This window comes from Kogia breviceps, chromosome 11 (assembly GCF_026419965.1).
Source record: "Kogia breviceps isolate mKogBre1 chromosome 11, mKogBre1 haplotype 1, whole genome shotgun sequence".
NCBI classification, from domain to species: Eukaryota; Metazoa; Chordata; class Mammalia; order Artiodactyla; family Physeteridae; genus Kogia; species Kogia breviceps.
The window spans coordinates 28,876,615-28,897,163 of NC_081320.1; the positions used below are offsets into that span (position 1 = coordinate 28,876,615).

General features: G+C 52.1%; 1 long non-coding RNA gene across 3 annotated transcripts in view; it reads right to left on the reverse strand.

The window, feature by feature from the left end:
• The window catches only part of LOC136792136 (uncharacterized), a 102,632-nt gene that overhangs the window by 17,708 nt on the left and 64,375 nt on the right, over positions 1-20,549 (reverse strand). Inside the window, exon 6 of one of the 3 annotated variants that reach the window (XR_010835421.1) lies at positions 13,752-13,783. The exons of the other annotated variants lie outside the window; for them this stretch is intronic. This is a non-coding gene — a long non-coding RNA (uncharacterized lncRNA). Of the gene's footprint in view, positions 1-13,751; positions 13,784-20,549 lie in introns of those variants that run through there. 3 annotated transcript variants of the gene reach the window in all.

Consider the following 20,549-nt stretch of genomic DNA (forward strand, 5'->3'; position numbering starts at 1 on the left):
CACATGCCGCGGAGCCAGTAAGCCTGCGCGCCACCTCTACCGAGCCCACGCGCCAGAACTACTGAGGACCGCGTGCATCATAGAGCCCATGCTCCGCAACATGAGAAGCCACTGCACTGAGAAGCCCAGGCACCACAACGAAGAGTAGCCCCTGCTCGCCGCAACTACCGAAAGCCCACGCGCGGCAATGAAGAACCAATGCGACCCAAAATTCATTCATTCATTCATTCATTAACCAATTAATCAAAACTTATATTAAAAAAGAAAGAAACGAAAAGTAAAAATCTCTGCTGGGAATTCCCCGGTGGTCCAGTGGTTAGGACCCCGTGCCTCCACTTCAGGGGGCCCGGGTTCAATCCCTGGTTGGGGAACTGAGATCCTGCAAGCTGGCATCGCAGCCCAAATAAAAATGCAATAAAATAAAATATAACTAAATAAAACAAGAAAGCATCTCTGATTCAAGGTGTAAAGGGTGAGAAGGTGTTTATCGGGCCAGTATGTGGGCAGAAAACGTTTCCCATTTCAGTAAGTAGCACCTCCATTTACCCAATTACACATCCTTAACCCACATTCCCCACATCCAATTCATCACTAACTCCTATTCACCTCCAAGCCATCACTAACCTTCCAAATAGGACTCTAACCTGCCTGCTTTACTCCACCTCCAAGGCCACCACTGTGCACAAAGTCAGTCTCCTAATGAGTCTCCCCAAATCTACTCCTGCCCTCTCCTAGCCATTCTCTTACAGTAGCCAGTGCGGTGTCTGAAAAAGGCATCTCTGCCAACACCACTTCTCTCTTTATACCCTGCAATGGCTTCCCACCAACTTTACGATCAATCCCAAACTGATGATGGACTGGAGGCTGAAAGACAAGAAGGAGGTAGGGAGGGTGTCAGGTTTGAAAGAGGGATGAACGGTCTAGGCAAACAGCGAAAAGGGCTGAAAAGAAAATGATCAGCACTTGCACAACAGTCCTGATGCAGGCAGGAAAGAAAATGCAGGAAGAGTGAAGGAATACCAATAGCCACTTTTTATTTCTGCAATGCCTTTGCAATTCCCAAAGTGCTTCATCGATAACTGTGATTCCCAAACCTCGCTGTACATGAGAATCATCTGGAGAGATTTTAAACGCTACCAATGGCCAGGCCTCACCCCAAGCCAATTAAATCAGCATAGACATTTCACTGTATTGCATTTTATTCCCTGCCCCCAAACATCCATTTAGACCCAGGAGAAGGAAAAGGGGATGTGACTAGCAATAGAGAGAAATTTTCTGCACAACAATGGCCATGGCAAGCTTAGGCGCTTTGGGTGAAATCTCTCTGGGAAGAACTGGCAGTGGAAGAAAAAGCCAAACTGACACACAAGTATTGCCTGGTGTGCATTTCCAGCCTCTGCCTTCTTTCTCATCTCTTGGTGGCAGGTGGAGGAAGTGGAGAAAAGGTGAAACTTCTTTATAAACCGGCAGAAGGTTATAGCATCCTCTCACTATCTCTGCATAGGTTCTAGTCTCTGCAGCACTACAGAAGCTTTGCCCAAAGTAATGAACAGTTCAAAGTCAAATGTAATACTTTATCAGACGACTTAAAAATGCTTGCACACTGGAAAGAATTGCAGAGAACACAAATGGACCCAGAGCAACCTTTGCCAAAAGAGAATAGTGTGCTCAATGTACAGCCATAGCTCTTTTCCACATGAGCAAACAGTCAGGAGGATAAAGAACTTGGTCAAACTCACACAAGTAAGTAGGACAGAATCTGGTCTGTCTGTCCTAAGCGTTGTGTTCTTTAACCACCAGGCTAGCTTTTCTCAGATCTGATTCATGCATACTGTAACCATATACCTCTGTTTGCCTCGAAACTTCCCTGTTTATACGTATGCCTGCTGCCGTTTTAAATACGGCCCACTTGGACTCCCCAAAGCAACCGAGAAGACACAATCATTTGGTCACTCTATACATGGACCACTGTGGTGGGGCTGCCCAGGAAGCTTATTTAAAAAGTGCAGCTTAGGGCTTCCCTGGTGGCGCAGTGGTTCAGAGTCCGCCTGCCGATGCAGGGCACACGGGTTCATGCCCCGGTCCGGGAAGATCCCACATGCCGCGGAGCAGCTGGCTCCGTGGGCCATGGCCGCTGAGCCTGCACTCCGCAACGGGAAAGACCACAACACTGAGAGGCCCACGCACCACATACACACACACACACACACACACACACACACACACACAGACACACACACACAAGTTGAAGCTTCCTGAGCCCTACTCCACATCTAGATAAGTTTTCTGAGGGTTGTCTCAAGAATCCAGGTACAAGTCTTTTTAAGTGCTTTTGTGGAACTCCCCAGGTGAGTCTCTCACTCTCCTAAGTTAAGAAACCATTTATTCGGCCTCCCCCAGGTGCCCAGCCAGGTCCTGTTAAGGTTGGAGTCCCCGCACCACATCACAGGGATGCTCCCAGCCAAGTCATCTCTGGAGCCTTGGAGAATCTGAATGGTCTCATGCTGGCCCACCTGCCACGACAAACCTCCTCCAGAGCATTCCCCTTCACACTTCACCTTCTACCACTCCCAAAGGCAGTCTGCTCCAATGAGGCCTGACTTTGTCTGTCCTAAGGGGCACCCGCTGATTCAAGCACTTTAGGAGAACAAGGTGCTGTGCTTCTCAACCAGGGTTGCCCAACCTCTAAAATGGTAGTCCAAGCAGTCTCTACCTCCTGGGCACATCCCCTCTGCAACAGCCCAAGTACACGAATGTCCCATCTTTGCTTTCTCAAGGTCAGCAACAGGGAGTCCCCTCCTAAAGAAGGTCCTCTCTCATTGCCACACTATCCAAGGCTGCCCCAAATGTGCTTCCTCCCTGTGGGCCTGCTCAGGCTAAGGGCAGAGTCATCTCTGAGTCGGACCAAATCGTCTTCGTAACACCTCTTCACGGTGTTGACCATGTCTTTCACGGGGGCTGCTGCTGAGCCTTTCTCTCATCCTTTCATGGTGGAGAGAGAGAGGGGATTCTAATGATTCTTACCTCTAGGGGAGAGGGCGAGTGTCATGATTATGTGATCATTCGGTATGATGTCCTTTCGACAGGAATTTGTTTGGACTTTCACGTTAAAGTGGGCCCACCATTCCCACTTTGTGAGGTCATTCAGCACCCTCATTTTGCACCTTTAACATCTCTCTCAGTATCACCTTGGAAATGTTTGAAACGGCATGAGTTTGTCCTCACGTTCCTATCAGCTGGGAATCCAGGGCCCCAACATGAACCTAACCATTGAGCGCAACACCTCTCCACGACCTGTGTAACACTGGGTAGGCCCCTTCACCTCTCGGGTTTTTGAAGCCCTCGGGTGTAAAAATGGGAGGGTTCTATGAATCTATATTTGGGGCAGGACAAGGTCGAGAAGAGTGTGTCTCTGCTTTTATTCTTCCAAAATGGAATGTCTGCCCTCTCTTCCCCATGGGTCCACATGTCACTTGTCCTTCAGGCCCACTGCCAAGGAGCCTTCCCTGATTCCCCAGTCCACACAAATCTCTGCCTCTTAGGGTCAGGGCCGTACAACCTAGCTGCCTCCTAACGTTCATCTTGCCTCTCAAGCCGATCTCAGGATGTGGGTCTCTCTTGCCCTCCTGTGGCCCCTGGGGCTGTGCCAGCCCACCGGCATGCCCCACGTGGGGTGTCTACTAGACTAGGGCATGGATGGGGAGGCCCCGGCGTGAGGGCCCAGGCAGAGTACCTCTGCCTCCACCCTGCTCTCCTCCACAGAACTGCCCCTCCTCCTCAAGCCTGACCCCCAAGTCACAGGTTTCATACGATGACCTCACTGGCTAGTGAGGACCTCACAGTCCTTCTCACTGTTTCCATGGCAGTGTAACTGTGCAAACAAAGTTTGCTGCCCTCAGAGAAACTTCCCTACTGGTTCTCCACCAGAGACCAATCTCTTTGGTTGTCTGAGACAGAATGTGTGACCGGATCCTCTACACATATTCCAACCTGTGCTCTGTTCCCTGGCTGGGCGGTGCAGGAGGAACAGCGAGACCGGGCATCTGCGGAACAGGCGTGGGGTACACACAACCTCACCTGGCTGCCACATGTTTCTGTGGCTCTTGCCCACTACGTACACCTGAGTGCTTTCCCAGATGTAAGTAATACCAGTGACCTGGGACACCTTCAGGGTCCCACAGTGCTCACTGCTGAGGACAAGTGAAAGGTCAGCCCCGGACTAGTGTGCAGGAAGCTTCTGATCTTTATAAATATAGCCTTCCGCTTTGGGCTACAGGATGCTTCCATTCAGACCCTTTCTTGATGGGCCTCTTAGCAAAAGACAAGTGTGTTGTTGTGGGCAAGTGGTAAATGGAGCAGTTTGAGGAAGAGGGCCACTCTTGAACCACACCTTCAAACCCAGGCACCTCTGTGCTGGCACGGAGACATCGAGATCGGTCCCCTCAGACACATCCCATACTGAGCTGCTGAGTACTAGGGGAGACGGTGGTGCCATAGTCATGGGAAGGACGGAAGAACCAAGGGGCAGGGGGTGATGAAGTGCTAGTGAGACCGGAGGGCTGAGGAGATGGTGCCCCAGGAGGCTGGGTTGATGTGAGCCTAGATATGGTACCCAGAAGCCGGGTTCTGAGTCTCCTGTTCACTCTGCCTCAGTAGTGGACCTCGTGCTACTCTAGATACAAGGATCCCAGGGCGAGAGTTCAGTGTGTTTCAAACAGGCAGTATACATGGGGCCCAAGAGGGGTGGCCAAGGTGGGAGTGGTCCTGAACCAAGTTATATTAGATGATTGTTTTCGAAATCTTGAAAGGCATTTCCATGAAAGCCTCAGAAATGACAGACAGCAAGAAATGGTTGGTTTCTCTGTTGTGGAAGGGACAGATGGAGAGGATCATGAGTGCAATGACTTTCGGGTTCTACTGTTTTCCCTGGAAACGGTGAAGAGACTTCCTCATGTGCTGCAGCCGTAGGCTCCAGGAATTGCCTTTGCAGCCAGTTTCCCTTCTCCAGGGACTCAGAGAGGTGATGGGCCAAGGCTGTGTTTTGGATGTCCAGGAGATGAAAGGTCTTCGGCCAGAAACTGGGAGAGACTTGAGACAGGGAAATCCTGCCAGGAGACTGTGTACAGCCGAAGGGACTGATCACTTCTGATTTGCTTTGCAGCAGCAGCGGCTCCCGTTTCTCCTCCGACACCTGGTCACTACCACGTCCTCTACCGGGGATGTGAAGAAACGCAGTTGGGCTGGCATGGGGAGACCTACTGCCTGGCTGGTGGCTACCGGGCCTACGGGGACGTTCCTTTGGCCACACCAGCAAAGGTGCAAGCCGAGAAGCCAGTCGCCAGACGAGCTCTGAAGAGAAAGTGTGCTCCGGAGGAGTTGGACAAAGATCTCCGCTGCTCCAGACCAAAAATCCGGCGATTGCAGGAGTCAAGCAGCTTACTAGGATTACAAGGTGCTGTGATTCTCAAGCAGAGTGGCCCCACCTCTGGGCACATCCCCTCTGCAACAGCCCAAGTACACGAATGTCCCATTTTGGCTTTTGCAAGGTCGGCAACAGGGAGTCCCTTCCTAAAGAAGGTTCTCTCTCATTGCCACACTATCCAAGGCTGCCCCAAATGTGCTTCCTTCCTGTGGGCCTGCTCAGGCTAAGGGCAGAGTCATCTCTTTCCTTCTCTGAGTCGGACCAAATCGTCTTAGTAACACCTCTTCACGGTGTTGACCATGTCTTTCACCGGGGCTGCTGCTGAGCCTTTCTCTCATCCTTTCAGGTGGAGAGAGGGAGAGAGAGGATTCTAATGATATTTACCTCTAGGGGAGAGGGCGAGTGTCATGATTATGTGATCATTCGGTATGATGTCCTTTCGACAGGAATTTGTTTGGACTTTCACGTTAAAGTGGGCCCACCATTCCCACTTTGTGGGGTCATTCAGCACCCTCATTTTGCACCTTTAACATCTCTCTCAGTATCACCTTGGAAATGTTTGAAATGGCATGAGCTCTTCCTCACGTTCCTATCAGCTGTGAATCCGGGGGCCCAACATGAACCTAACCATTGAGTGCAACACCTCTCCACGACCTGTGTTAACACTGGGGAGGCCCCTTCACCTCTAGGGTTTTTGAAGCCCTCGGGTGTTAAAATGGGAGGGTTCTATGAATTTATATTTGGGGCAGGACAAGGTCGAGAAGAGTGTGTCTCTGCTATTCTTCTTCCAAAATGGAATGTCTGCCCTCTCTTCCCCATGGGTTCACATGTCACTTGCCCTTCAGGCCCACTGCCAAGGAGCCTTCCTTGATTCCCCAGTCCACACAAATCTCTGCCTCTTAGGGTCAGGGACGTACAACCTAGTTGCCTCCTAACGTTCATCTTGCCTCTCAAGCCGATCTCAGGATGTGGGTCTCGCTTGCCCTCCTGTGGCCCCTGGGGCTGTGCCAGCCCACCGGCACGACCCACGTGGGGTGTCTACTAGACTAGGGCATGGGTGGGGAGGCCCCGGTGTGAGGGCCCAGGCAGAGTACCTCTGCCTCCACCCTGCTCTCCTCCACAAAACTGCCCCTCCTCCTGAAGCCTGCCCCTCAACTCACAAGTTCCATACGATGACCTCACTAGCTAGTGAGGACCTCACAGGCCTTCTCACAGTTTCCATGGCAGGGTTACGATGCAAACGTGCTGCTGCCCTCAGAGATACTTCCCTACCGGTTCTCCACCAGAGACCAATCTCTTTGGTTGTCTGAGAGAGAATCCCTCACCAGACCTTCTGCATTTACTCTAACCTGTCCTACGTTCCCTGAGAGGGCAGTGCACGAGGTACACTGAGACCAGGCATCTGTCCAAGAGGCATGGTGTACGCACAACTTCCCCCGGCTGCCACATGTTCCCTGGGGCTTGCCCAGCACATACACCTGAGCACTTTCCCAGCTGTAACGAATACCAGTTACGTGGGACACCTTCAAGGACCCACAGTGCTCACTGCTGAGGACAAGTGAAAGGTCATCCCTGGACAAGTGTGCGGGAAGGTTCTGATCTTTATCAAAGGAGCCTTCCCCTTTGGGCTACAGGATGCTTCCATTCAGACCCTTTCCTGATGGGCCTCTTAGCAAAAGACAAGTGCGTTGTTGCTGGCGAATGGTAAATGGAGCAGTTTGAGGAAGAGGGCCACCCTTGAACCGCACCTTCAAACCCAGGCACCTCTGTGCTGTCGTGTAGACATCTAGCTCGGTCCCGTCAGACACATCCCATACTGAGCGGCTGAGTACTAGGGCCGACGGTGGTGCCCTATTGATGGCAGGAACGGAAGAACCAAGGGGGCGTGATGAAGTGCTAGTGAGACTGGAGGGCTGAGGAGATGGTGTCCCAGGAGGCTGGGTTGATGTGAGCCTAGACATGGTACCCAGAACCCGGTTCTGAGTCTCCCGATCACTCTGCCTCAGTATGTGGCCTTGTTCTTATCGAGATAAAAGGATCAGAGGACTAGAGTTCCGTGTGGTTGAAACAGGCACTGTAAAAATGGGACCCAAGAGGGGTTGCCAAGGTGGGAGGGGTTCTGATCCAATTTACATTAGATTATCTTTTTCCAAAACTTGAACGATATTTCCATTAAAGCCTCACAAGTGACAGACTGCAAGAAATGTTTTCTCTGTTGTGGAAGGGAGAGATGGAGAGGATCATGCTTGCAATGACTTTCGGGTTCTACTGTTTTCCCTGGAAAAGGTGAAGGGACTCCCTCATCTGCTGCAGCCGTAGGCCCTAGGAATCGCTTTTGCAGCCAGGGTCCCTTCTCCAGGGACTCAGAGAGGTGATGGGCCAAGGCTGTGTTTTGGATGTCCAGTAGATGAAAGGTCTCTGGCCAGAAACTGGGAGAGACATGAGAGAGGGAGATTCGGCCAGGAGACTGTGCACAGCAGAAGGGACTGATCACTTTTGATTTTCTTTGCAGCAGCAGCGGCTCCCGTTTCTCCTCGTACAGCTGGTCACTGCCACGTCCTCAACCGAGGGTGTGGGGAAACGCAGTTGGGCTGCCATGGGGAGACATACTGCCGCGCTGGTGGCTACTGGGCCTACGGGGATGTTCCTTCGGCCACGCCAGCAAAGGTGGAAGCGGAGCAGGAGCCAGTCGCCAGACGTGCGCCCAAGAGAAAGCGCGCTCCGCAAGAGTCGGACGAAGATCTTTGCTCCCGACCCAAAATCCGGCGATTGTAGCATGGTGCCAGGAGGCGGACTCCACAGAATCTTGCTGGCTGAGCCATTCTCAAGAGAGGGCCATGGCAAAGCTCACAAGGTTCCCACCCGCCCCCCCCCAACGCACCATTTCCTGCCCCCGAAGCAAGAACAGGATGGAGAGTCAAGCAGCACGCACCCTGCCCCGAGGTTCACATGCTCCTTTATTCCCAGCCCCTTCTGTCCCCAGTGGGGTCCCCTAATGCTCGGCAAAGTGTTTTTCTGTAACAGATTTCTAAAGGTCGCCACAGCTCAGACTTAGGTCACTACCCCTGTGCTGGGCACTCCTGCCACCCGGGAAAGGTTCCAAAGGTGGAGCAGCTCCAGGGGGTGCCAACGATCAGAGCAAAAACTTGAGAGGCTGGGGATGAAGGAGTTTGGGCACAGTCCCTAAAGCATCTCAGTGGTTGAGCTTCTGTGAGAAGGCACATCCCCACTGTGTGGGGAGGTGGTGGGGGGAAGGGGTCCCTAGAGGAGGCAGCTAGGGGGAGGGCCTGAGGCTGGAAATGGGGAATGGCGTGCGGCCTCTGAGCGAGCACAGGCACTTAGCCCTTGAGGTTTCTGGGAAAGCTAGAGCCACAAGGGCCAGGAGAGAAGGCAAGTGGAGCAGCAGAAGCCAGGTGCCAGATCTCTCCTCAGAACCTATACTTCTCCACGAGGCCGGGCCTTCCACGCTGAGGTAGGAGCGATCCTGGCCAGAAGGACAGCCAGCGGCAGCTCTGGGAGGAAGGGTGCTGCACTGGGGGCTCTGCTGCCATGGAAATGACTTCATTTCCTTCCACTCAAATACCGTACGGACTGGGTTCCTGCTCTGGTGAGTACAAGGGTCACTGACTCTCCCCAGAAGGTTGTTCAGTTCACATCCCCAAAGTCCCTCTATTCGGGCCCTGGGGGGGTGTAGCAACTCCTGAGGGCGCTCTTTCCTGAGGCTGGCTGACCGAAGTGGGGGAGGTTCCTGATAGGTCCCAGGTGCTGGTTGAAGTCCCCAGAGAATGGTCATGAAGGCTGGAGAGTCAAGTAGGTGGAGAGAGAAGGCCGGGGGCAGAGGGCCCCTACCTGAATCCAGAGCTCACAAGGTTATTACCCCCCACCATTTCCAGAAACTATCTCTTCCCCCATACCAGCCCCAATGGCCCGGTACCGGGAAACCGGGAGCCCAGAGCACTTGTGGCCACACAGACACTCGCAGGCAGCCCTCGGCGTGGGCGGGGCCTGCTGCAGGCGGATGGGGACGAGGTGTGCTCCCGGGAGGCCTTGGACTGAAGGTGGCCCCCTGAGAGAAGCACCCCAGCTTGGACAGGAAGTTTAGAGGCAGGGGACAGCAACCTAGGGCGCCCCCTCGGAGCAGTGGGAGTGGGAAGAGGGCCGGGGGCAGAGGGCACCCGTGATGGGAGGCCAGTGGGCTCTCAGCAGAGGCCAGCTGAGCCCGCGGGACCTGCCTCTGAGCAGGGGCCGGGAGGGCAGTGCTGCCCTGTGGCTTCCGGGCTTCGTGGATCATGGCTCTCCGCACACGGGTCGTAGGGTCCTCTGACCCTGTATCGCCTCCCTCACCCAGGGCCCCTCGCAGGGCTGCGCCGCTGGGTGGCCTGTGTCGACGGGCACAACCCCATCGCCCGCCCCTCTCAGACCCGCCGCCTCTGCCCGCCTGCCTGGCCCTGTGCAGCTTGCGACCCGGGGGGCCTCGAGGGTCCCCGCGCACTCCGCCAGCGGCCTCTGCTGGGTCTGCTGCTCCTGCTGGGTCTGCTGCTGCGGCCGGTAACCCGTGTGCACACCACGCCGGCCACCTCCAGCACCCCAAGTCCGCGGGAGCGCACGCGGGCCCTGATGCGGGACTTCCCGCTTGTGGACGGGTGGCTGCAGTGTGTGAGGGCTGCTTGGGGCCGTTGTGGGCCTAGCCTGGCCCTGGGCAGCAGAGGAGGTCCGGAAGTGTCCACACAAGCGTGGTGTGAGGCTCCCTCAGGCTGCCCCAGGCCAGGCAATGTATCCTGCCTGATCCCAAGACCTAAGGGGCCCACCCATTTGCCTTGACCTCCCTCCAGCCACAACGACATGCCCCTGGTCCTGAGGCTGTTGCACCACAATGGGCTCCAGGCTGTTAATCTAAGCAAGTTCAGCCACGGCCACACCACCTTGGACGGGATGAAAGACGGTCTCGTGGGTGCGCAGGCACCAAGGGGACACACAAGGTATCCCCGTGGCTGCTGGGGAATAGTGGGGTAGTTTGGGGGCCTCCGAGACCACAGGTTAGTCACATTGGAACTATGTTACCATAGTGACCTAGAAAGTGCCATGCCATGGATGCTGGGGGCTACAGGGGTCACCGTGAGCCACCCTGACGGGCATCCAAGTACCACAGAAAAAAACAACGCGTTACAGGTGACTTCTGGGCACAGTGAGCGCTGTGCCAGCTGAGGAGGCGATGAGAAGCCCAAGGAGTTCCAAGCCCCAAACCAAGCCCTGGCCTTCCCTCACTTCTGGTCAGCCTACGTCCCACGCCAGACCCACCAACGGGATGCCGTGCGCCTCACCCCGGAGCAAATCGACCTCACCCGCCTCACGTGTGCCTCCTATTCTGCGCTGGAGCTTGTGACCTCAGTTAAAGGAACACGGGGGACTTCCCTGGTAGTCCAGAGGTTAGGACTCCACGCTTCCACTGCAGGGGGCTCGGGTTGGATCCCCGCTCACCGGGGAAGAGGCTCAGGTTCAAGGGCTCCTGCTTTGAACCATCTTCTACTCAACATGTAGAAAACAAAGCCTTGATCTGCCCTCCTAAGCCTTGTCCTCTCTCTCCAATTATGGATTCAACAGACACTTACTGAGCCCCTAAGATATGTCAAGCACTGGTAGGCACTGGACATAACCTGATGAGACAGGAGGGAAAGGTTCAGTAGAACACAGGGTTATAGAAAAGGCACTTAAAATATGTGAGAAATTCAAACTGTGTATGGTGCTATGAAGGAGCAGTTATGTAAGGCTGTGGGAGTCTACGTCAGCAGGAAAGAGACGGATGCGGCTTGAGGAGGGCCTCCCTTAAGAAATAAACTCTGGGGACTACCCTGGTGGTGCAGTGGTACAGAATCCGCCTGCCAACACTATTTACGGTGGCCAGGACAGGGAAGCAACCGAAGTGTCCATCGAGAGACGAACAGATAAAGAAGATGTGGCACATATATACAATGGACTCTTACTCCGCCATAAAAGGAAATGAAACTGAGTTATTTGTAGTGAGTTGGATAGACCCAGAGTCTGTCATACAGAGTGAAGTAAGTCACAAAGAGGAAATCAAGTACCGTATGCTAATACATATATATGGAATCTAAAAAAAAAAAGGTTCTAATGAACCTAGGGGCAGGGCAAGAATAAAGACGCAGATATAGAGAATGGACTTGAGGACTCGGGGAAGGGGAAGGGTAAGCTGGGAGGCAGTAAGAGAGTAGCATTGACAAATATACAATACCAAATGTAAAATACCTGGCTAGTGGGAAGCAGCTGCACAGCACAGGAAGATCAGCTCAGTGCCTTGCAACCACCTAGAGGGGTGGGATCAGGAGGGTGGGAGGGAGATGCAGCAGGGAGGGGATGTGGGGATGTACTTATGCATGCAGCTGATTCCCTTTGTTATACAGCAGAAACTGACACACCAGCATAGAGCAATTATACTCCAACAAAGACGTTTAAAAACAAAAACAAAACAACAATCCGCCTGCCAAGGCAGGGGACACGGGTTGGCTCCCTGGTCCAGGAAGCTCCCACATGCCGCGGAGCCAGTAAGGCCGCGAGCCACCACTACCGAGCCCACGTGCCACAATTAGTGAGGACCGCGTTCACAGAACCTGTGCTCCGCAACATAAGAAGCCACTGCACTGAGAACCCCGTGCACCACAAGGAAGAGTAGCCCCGGCTTGCCGCAACTACAGAAAGCCCGCGCCCGGCAACGAAAACCAAACGCAACGAAAAATAAATAAATAAGTAAATTCATTCATTAACCAAATAATCAAAAGTTATATTAAAAAAAGAAACAAACGAAAAGTAAAAATCTCTGCTGGGAATTCTACGGTGGTCAGGTGGATAGGACCCCATGCCTCCACTTCAGGGGGCCCGGGTTCAATCCCTGGTTGGGGAACTGAGATCCTGCAAGCTGGCATCGCAGCCCAATTAAAAATGCAATAAAATAAAATATACCTAAATAAAACAAGAAAGCATCTCTGATTCAAGGTCTAAAGGCTGAGAAGGTGTTTATCGGGCCAGTATGTGGGCAGAAAACGTTTCCCATTTCAGTAAGTAGCACCTCCATTTACCCAATTACACACCCTTGACCCACATTCCCCACATCCAATTCATCACTAACTCCTATTCACCTCCAAGCCATCACTAACCTTCCAAATAGGACTCTAACCTGCCTGCTTTACTCCACATCCAAGGCCACCACTGTGCACAAAGCCAGTCTCCTAATGAGTCTCCCCAAATCCAGTCCTGCCCCCTCCTAGCCATTCTCTTACACTAGCCAGTATGGTGTCTGAAAAAGGCATCTCTGCCAACCCCACTTCTCTCTGTATACCCTGCAATGGCTTCCCACCAAGTTTAGGATCAATCCCAAACAGATGATGGACTGCAGGCTGAAAGACAACAAGGAGGTAGGGAGGGTGTCAGGTTAGAAAGAGGGATGAAGGGTCTGGACAAACAGCGAAAAGGGCTGAAAAGAAAATGATCAGCACTTGCACAACAGTCCTGATGCAGGCAGGAAAAATGCAGCAATAGTGAAGGCATACCAATAGCCACTTTTGATTTCTGCAATGCCCTTTGCAGTTCCCCACGTGCTTCATTGATAACTGTGATTCTCAAACCTAGCTGTACATTAGAATCATCTGGGGACATTTGAAAATCTACCAATGGCCAGGCCTCACCCTAAGCCAATTACATCAGAATATACAAGTTCACTGGGGCAGGAATTTTGTCTGTGTCGTTCACTGGACATATGAAAAGTAAGTGGCACATACATGCTGCTCAGAAAATAGTTCCTGAATGAATGAAGGAAGGAAGGAAGGAAGGAAGGCACCACTATCACCTGAGATCCAAGGAAGAATTCTTTTCAAACCTTAGGGAGTCACCTGGCAATGACAGTTACCATGGCAGCCGTGGGAAACACAATACCAAGTGACACTAACACTCCTAGGAACCCACACTGGTTTCCACAGTAAGTAAACCTTTCTCGTTTCTAAAGGACTATACTGGGAAATACGCATCTCAGTAACAGCTTGAGGTTACTCAATGTCTGCTGGGAGCAGGAGGAAAAGACAAGGGCCTTACACACTATCGAAAGCCATGACAGGAAGAAACTAGGGGCCACGGGCAGAGACAGACAGGCTCCGACAGGCTCCAATCCCTGTGACATTCCGAGGTGATCCCATTGGAAGGGCTCGAGCACGAGAAAGCAGCCACTAACCAGCTACCCTGTCTCAGATATTTGGAGAAAGTCAATGCAAATACATACCTATGCATTATTCCTTTCTGATCATTCTTTCAGTGTATCCTTTCGGGGTTTGTGCAAAGCGAATCTTTGTTTGGTACCTGAAAAATGAGTGGCACATGTCAATGGATGAAACATGTCAGAGCAGACCTCCAAGGAGCTCTGCAGCTCAAGAACGAGGAGCTCCGAGTCCTGGGAAAGAATTGTGAAAGTAGTATAGAATCACAAGATCTTAGAGCATCCTTTATATCAGCACCCCCTCTCTATCATATCACCAATCAGTGGGCATCAGCCTATACAGGAACTCTTGAACTCTGCAGTGACAGACAACCCCGAACTCTCTAGACAGATCAAGGCATTGCTCGTTGCTACAGCAGTCTATATCGAATTCACAATCTGACTCCCTGGCACCCATCACTCCCAGGCTGCCTTCTGGAATGGGACACCCCAGGGCACACCTCATCTCTTTTCCATCTGGCACATTTCCCAAACCCATGAGGACAATGTTGTTCTTCCTAAACTACTCTTTAGGAAGAGAACTTTAGGGCTCCCACGTCACCCTCCTAAATCACTCCTTCCTGTGTTTAGGACTTTCAGGAGCCCCCAAGGGTTTCGCACCCCAAGGACATGACAAGCATTGGCATCAACGTGCCTGCTACAGATTCTGGGAAAGGGGCAGGGCCACACAACAGTCTGGCAAATGTGACTGACTACCTGACGTGAGAGTACATCGGACAACCTCAGCCTCTCTTCAGTCCTCAGCCTCTATCCAAGGTTTCTCCATAGCACACTATTGACATTTTGGGCCAGCTCATTCTTTTGGGGTGGTGGGGAAAGGCTGTCCTGTGCCTTGTACGATATGTGGTACCATCCTGGCCTCTACCCACTAGATGCCTGCAGCACCGCCCCGACCAGATGTGAACCAAGGAAAATGTCTCCAGCCATTGTCAAACGTGCTGGGGGAAGGGTGAGGGCAAAATCACCCTCACTCAAGAGCCACTGCTCTATCCCATGGCGCTGTTCACCCATGAGTACTCAAAACACTCTCCTCTTCTGGCTTAACAGGTAACCCTCCAGAAAGTCTATCGTGTATCAAAATGCTATACGAAATTGAATAGTATTTATCTCTATAACGGTATCTCCTGACACCAAAGGAATACTCTTTCTCCAGAGGTTAAGAACCTCCCAGGTGCTTAATCCACATTTACCTTATCTCCTACCCCAGGCACTGGAAATGACAGAAATGATCTGACACCCATTTTCGGGATCCGTTCAAGAAGTACCAGTAGTGTAAGGCTTTCTGGCAACCTGAACAACCGAACTCACGTAGAATATCCTGCCTGACCCTGGCTTTGTGAGACAAGCCGCAAACCTGTAGCAGGACCCTCCTCGCTGCTATTTACGGAATCGAGGTAGCTGACTGGAAAGCCGGTGGAGGTGAACAAGCCAAGAAAGCAGTGGGCTCAGCATGAGAAGCTGGAAACGGTGACAAGGGAGGGGAGAATGAGCCTCAGCTGAAAAGAAAGGGGAAAAGTACCAAGCGATGAGTTCTCTTGACTGAAGAGAAGATACGCTGAAGGCCATCAGCTTGCCCTCGGGGCCGCCCTCAGCTCTCTGGGGAGCTCTAAGGGAAGGGTGAGCCTGGATCTAGGACTCCGGACTCCTGGTGTCGGCCCCCAGGCCTGACCATTCACTCAGACTCTCAATAAATAACTTGTATTCAAAGACCTTGCACGGGGACCCCATCTGGGAAAACATCGCCACACCCTCATAAGTTACAGGGGGAGACCCGAACTGGCCAAGCCATGACAGGAGCTGTGAGGGTGACAAAAGAGCATTGCAGGGATCCGACATCGGATCACCACAAGCCCTCCGCCCTCCTGGCTCCTAATGCCAGGGCCCCATCACCGTGTATCCTCGGACCCCCGTCCTGCCTCCAACGCGCACCCTTCCCCAAGGTTGGCCGGGACCTGGAGTCACCAGCCCCTGTTCGGACCTACCCACTTCGCCGCTGCTGAGCTCTACACATCCCGCTCCTTCCACACGCTTCGCCAATTCCGCGGCCCTGACTGAGCCGCGCCAGCCACCGACCGCCAGAACTTGGCGTGCCCGTGAAGTCACTGTCGTGCGCCTCTCCCGCAGCAAGGGGAATAGGGCTCTGGCACCCTGGCTGCGGCTCTTGTCGCTTGTGGCTCGGTTGCTTCTGGCGCTTCGCCGGGAACTCACGGTCCGCGGTCCAAACGAGCCCCGGCCCGTGGTGCGCATCCCGCGGGCTCTACAGTGGCAGCAGGAAGAGCAGCAGAGCGGGCAGCGGAGCCCCCCGCGACCGGTGCTGGTGCGACCCGGGCCGCTGCTGATCTCCGCGTGGCGGCCCCAGTTGAACCAGCCGGTACGCCTCACGGTGGGCCCTTGTCAGCCCGCGCCACTGGCTTCGCGCGGCTGGAAGAATCGCCGCGCCCACGAGGACCAATTCTCAACATGTAGAAAACAAAAATAAAGCCTTGATCTTCCCTCCTAAGCCTTGTCCTCTGTCTCCAATTAGGGATTCAACAGACACTTACTGAGCCCTAAGATATGCCAAGCACTGGCAGGCACTGGAGAAAAAATGATGAGGCAGGAGGGAAAGGATCAGTAGAACAGAGGGTTATAAAAAGGGAGCTTACAAATGTCTGTGAAATTAAAACTGTGTATGGTACTCGAAAGGAGCAGTTACGTAAGGTTGTGGGAGTCTGTGTCAGCACGGAAGAGACTGGTGGGGCTTGAGGAGGGCCTCCCTTAAGAAATAATCTCTGGGGACTTCCCTGGTGGTGCAGTGGTTCAGAATCCACCTGCCAGCACAATTTACAGTAGCCAGGACCGGGAAGCAACCTAAGTGTCCATCGACAGACGAATAGATAAAGAAGATGTGACACATACATACCATAGAATATGACTCAGCCATAAAAGAAATGAAACTGAGCTATTTGTAGTGAGGTGGATAGACCTCGAGTCTGTCATACAGAGTGAAGTAAGTCAGGAAGAGAAAAACAAATATCGTATGCTACCACATATATATGGAACCTATATATATATTTTTATATGTATGTATATAAAGGTTCTCATGAACCTAAGGGCAGGGCAGGAATAAAGACGCAGATAGAAAATGAACTTGAGGACACGGGGAGGGGGAAGGGTAAGCTGGGATGAAAGAAGAGTAGCATTGACATATATACAATACCAAATGTAAAATACCTAGCTAGCGGGAAGCAGCTGCACAGCACAGGGAGTTCAGCTCAGTGCCTTTCGACCACCTAGAGGGTTGGGCACAGGAGGGTGAGAGAGAGAGACGCAGGAGGGAGGGGATATGGGGATATAGGCATGCATAGAGCTGATTCACTTTGTTACACAGCAGAAACTGACACAGCAGGGTAAAGCAATTACACTCCAACAAAGATGTTTAAAAACAAAAACAAAAACAAACAATCCGCCTGCCAAGGCAGGGGACACGGGTTTGCACCCTGGTCCGGGAAGGCCCCACATGCCGCGGAGCCAGTAAGCCTGCGCGCCACCTCTACCGAGCCCACGCGCCAGAACTACTGAGGACCGCGTGCATCATAGAGCCCATGCTCCGCAACATGAGAAGCCACTGCACTGAGAAGCCCAGGCACCACAACGAAGAGTAGCCCCTGCTCGCCGCAACTACCGAAAGCCCACGCGCGGCAATGAAGAACCAATGCGACCCAAAATTCATTCATTCATTCATTCATTAACCAATTAATCAAAACTTATATTAAAAAAGAAAGAAACGAAAAGTAAAAATCTCTGCTGGGAATTCCCCGGTGGTCCAGTGGTTAGGACCCCGTGCCTCCACTTCAGGGGGCCCGGGTTCAATCCCTGGTTGGGGAACTGAGATCCTGCAAGCTGGCATCGCAGCCCAATTAAAAATGCAATAAAATAAAATATAACTAAATAAAACAAGAAAGCATCTCTGATTCAAGGTGTAAAGGGTGAGAAGGTGTTTATCGGGCCAGTATGTGGGCAGAAAACGTTTCCCATTTCAGTAAGTAGCACCTCCATTTACCCAATTACACATCCTTAACCCACATTCCCCACATCCAATTCATCACTAACTCCTATTCACCTCCAAGCCATCACTAACCTTCCAAATAGGACTCTAACCTGCCTGCTTTACTCCACCTCCAAGGCCACCACTGTGCACAAAGTCAGTCTCCTAATGAGTCTCCCCAAATCTACTCCTGCCCTCTCCTAGCCATTCTCTTACAGTAGCCAGTGCGGTGTCTGAAAAAGGCATCTCTGCCAACACCACTTCTCTCTTTATACCCTGCAATGGCTTCCCACCAACTTTACGATCAATCCCAAACTGATGATGGACTGGAGGCTGAAAGACAAGAAGGAGGTAGGGAGGGTGTCAGGTTTGAAAGAGGGATGAACGGTCTAGGCAAACAGCGAAAAGGGCTGAAAAGAAAATGATCAGCACTTGCACAACAGTCCTGATGCAGGCAGGAAAGAAAATGCAGGAAGAGTGAAGGAATACCAATAGCCACTTTTTATTTCTGCAATGCCTTTGCAATTCCCAAAGTGCTTCATCGATAACTGTGATTCCCAAACCTCGCTGTACATGAGAATCATCTGGAGAGATTTTAAACGCTACCAATGGCCAGGCCTCACCCCAAGCCAATTAAATCAGCATAGACATTTCACTGTATTGCATTTTATTCCCTGCCCCCAAACATCCATTTAGACCCAGGAGAAGGAAAAGGGGATGTGACTAGCAATAGAGAGAAATTTTCTGCACAACAATGGCCATGGCAAGCTTAGGCGCTTTGGGTGAAATCTCTCTGGGAAGAACTGGCAGTGGAAGAAAAAGCCAAACTGACACACAAGTATTGCCTGGTGTGCATTTCCAGCCTCTGCCTTCTTTCTCATCTCTTGGTGGCAGGTGGAGGAAGTGGAGAAAAGGTGAAACTTCTTTATAAACCGGCAGAAGGTTATAGCATCCTCTCACTATCTCTGCATAGGTTCTAGTCTCTGCAGCACTACAGAAGCTTTGCCCAAAGTAATGAACAGTTCAAAGTCAAATGTAATACTTTATCAGACGACTTAAAAATGCTTGCACACTGGAAAGAATTGCAGAGAACACAAATGGACCCAGAGCAACCTTTGCCAAAAGAGAATAGTGTGCTCAATGTACAGCCATAGCTCTTTTCCACATGAGCAAACAGTCAGGAGGATAAAGAACTTGGTCAAACTCACACAAGTAAGTAGGACAGAATCTGGTCTGTCTGTCCTAAGCGTTGTGTTCTTTAACCACCAGGCTAGCTTTTCTCAGATCTGATTCATGCATACTGTAACCATATACCTCTGTTTGCCTCGAAACTTCCCTGTTTATACGTATGCCTGCTGCCGTTTTAAATACGGCCCACTTGGACTCCCCAAAGCAACCGAGAAGACACAATCATTTGGTCACTCTATACATGGACCACTGTGGTGGGGCTGCCCAGGAAGCTTATTTAAAAAGTGCAGCTTAGGGCTTCCCTGGTGGCGCAGTGGTTCAGAGTCCGCCTGCCGATGCAGGGCACACGGGTTCATGCCCCGGTCCGGGAAGATCCCACATGCCGCGGAGCAGCTGGCTCCGTGGGCCATGGCCGCTGAGCCTGCACTCCGCAACGGGAAAGACCACAACACTGAGAGGCCCACGCACCACATACACACACACACACACACACACACAGACACACACACACAAGTTGAAGCTTCCTGAGCCCTACTCCACATCTAGATAAGTTTTCTGAGGGTTGTCTCAAGAATCCAGGTACAAGTCTTTTTAAGTGCTTTTGTGGAACTCCCCAGGTGAGTCTCTCACTCTCCTAAGTTAAGAAACCATTTATTCGGCCTCCCCCAGGTGCCCAGCCAGGTCCTGTTAAGGTTGGAGTCCCCGCACCACATCACAGGGATGCTCCCAGCCAAGTCATCTCTGGAGCCTTGGAGAATCTGAATGGTCTCATGCTGGCCCACCTGCCACGACAAACCTCCTCCAGAGCATTCCCCTTCACACTTCACCTTCTACCACTCCCAAAGGCAGTCTGCTCCAATGAGGCCTGACTTTGTCTGTCCTAAGGGGCACCCGCTGATTCAAGCACTTTAGGAGAACAAGGTGCTGTGCTTCTCAACCAGGGTGGCCCAACCTCTAAAATGGTAGTCCAAGCAGTCTCTACCTCCTGGGCACATCCCCTCTGCAACAGCCCAAGTACACGAATGTCCCATCTTTGCTTTCTCAAGGTCGGCAACAGGGAGTCCCCTCCTAAAGAAGGTCCTCTCTCATTGCCACACTATCCAAGGCTGCCCCAAATGTGCTTCCTCCCTGTGGGCCTGCTCAGGCTAAGGGCAGAGTCGTCTCTGAGTCGGACCAAATCGTCTTAGTAACAACTCTTCACGGTGTTGACCATGTCTTTCACGGGGGCTGCTGCTGAGCCTTTCTCTCATCCTTTCATGGTGGAGAGAGAGAGGGGATTCTAATGATTCTTACCTCTAGGGGAGAGGGCGAGTGTCATGATTATGTGATCATTCGGTATGATGTCCTTTCGACAGGAATTTGTTTGGACTTTCACGTTAAAGTGGGCCCACCATTCCCACTTTGTGAGGTCATTCAGCACCCTCATTTTGCACCTTTAACATCTCTCTCAGTATCACCTTGGAAATGTTTGAAACGGCATGAGTTTGTCCTCACGTTCCTATCAGCTGGGAATCCGGGGCCCCAACATGAACCTAACCATTGAGCGCAACACCTCTCCACGACCTGTGTAACACTGGGTAGGCCCCTTCACCTCTCGGGTTTTTGAAGCCCTCGGGTGTAAAAATGGGAGGGTT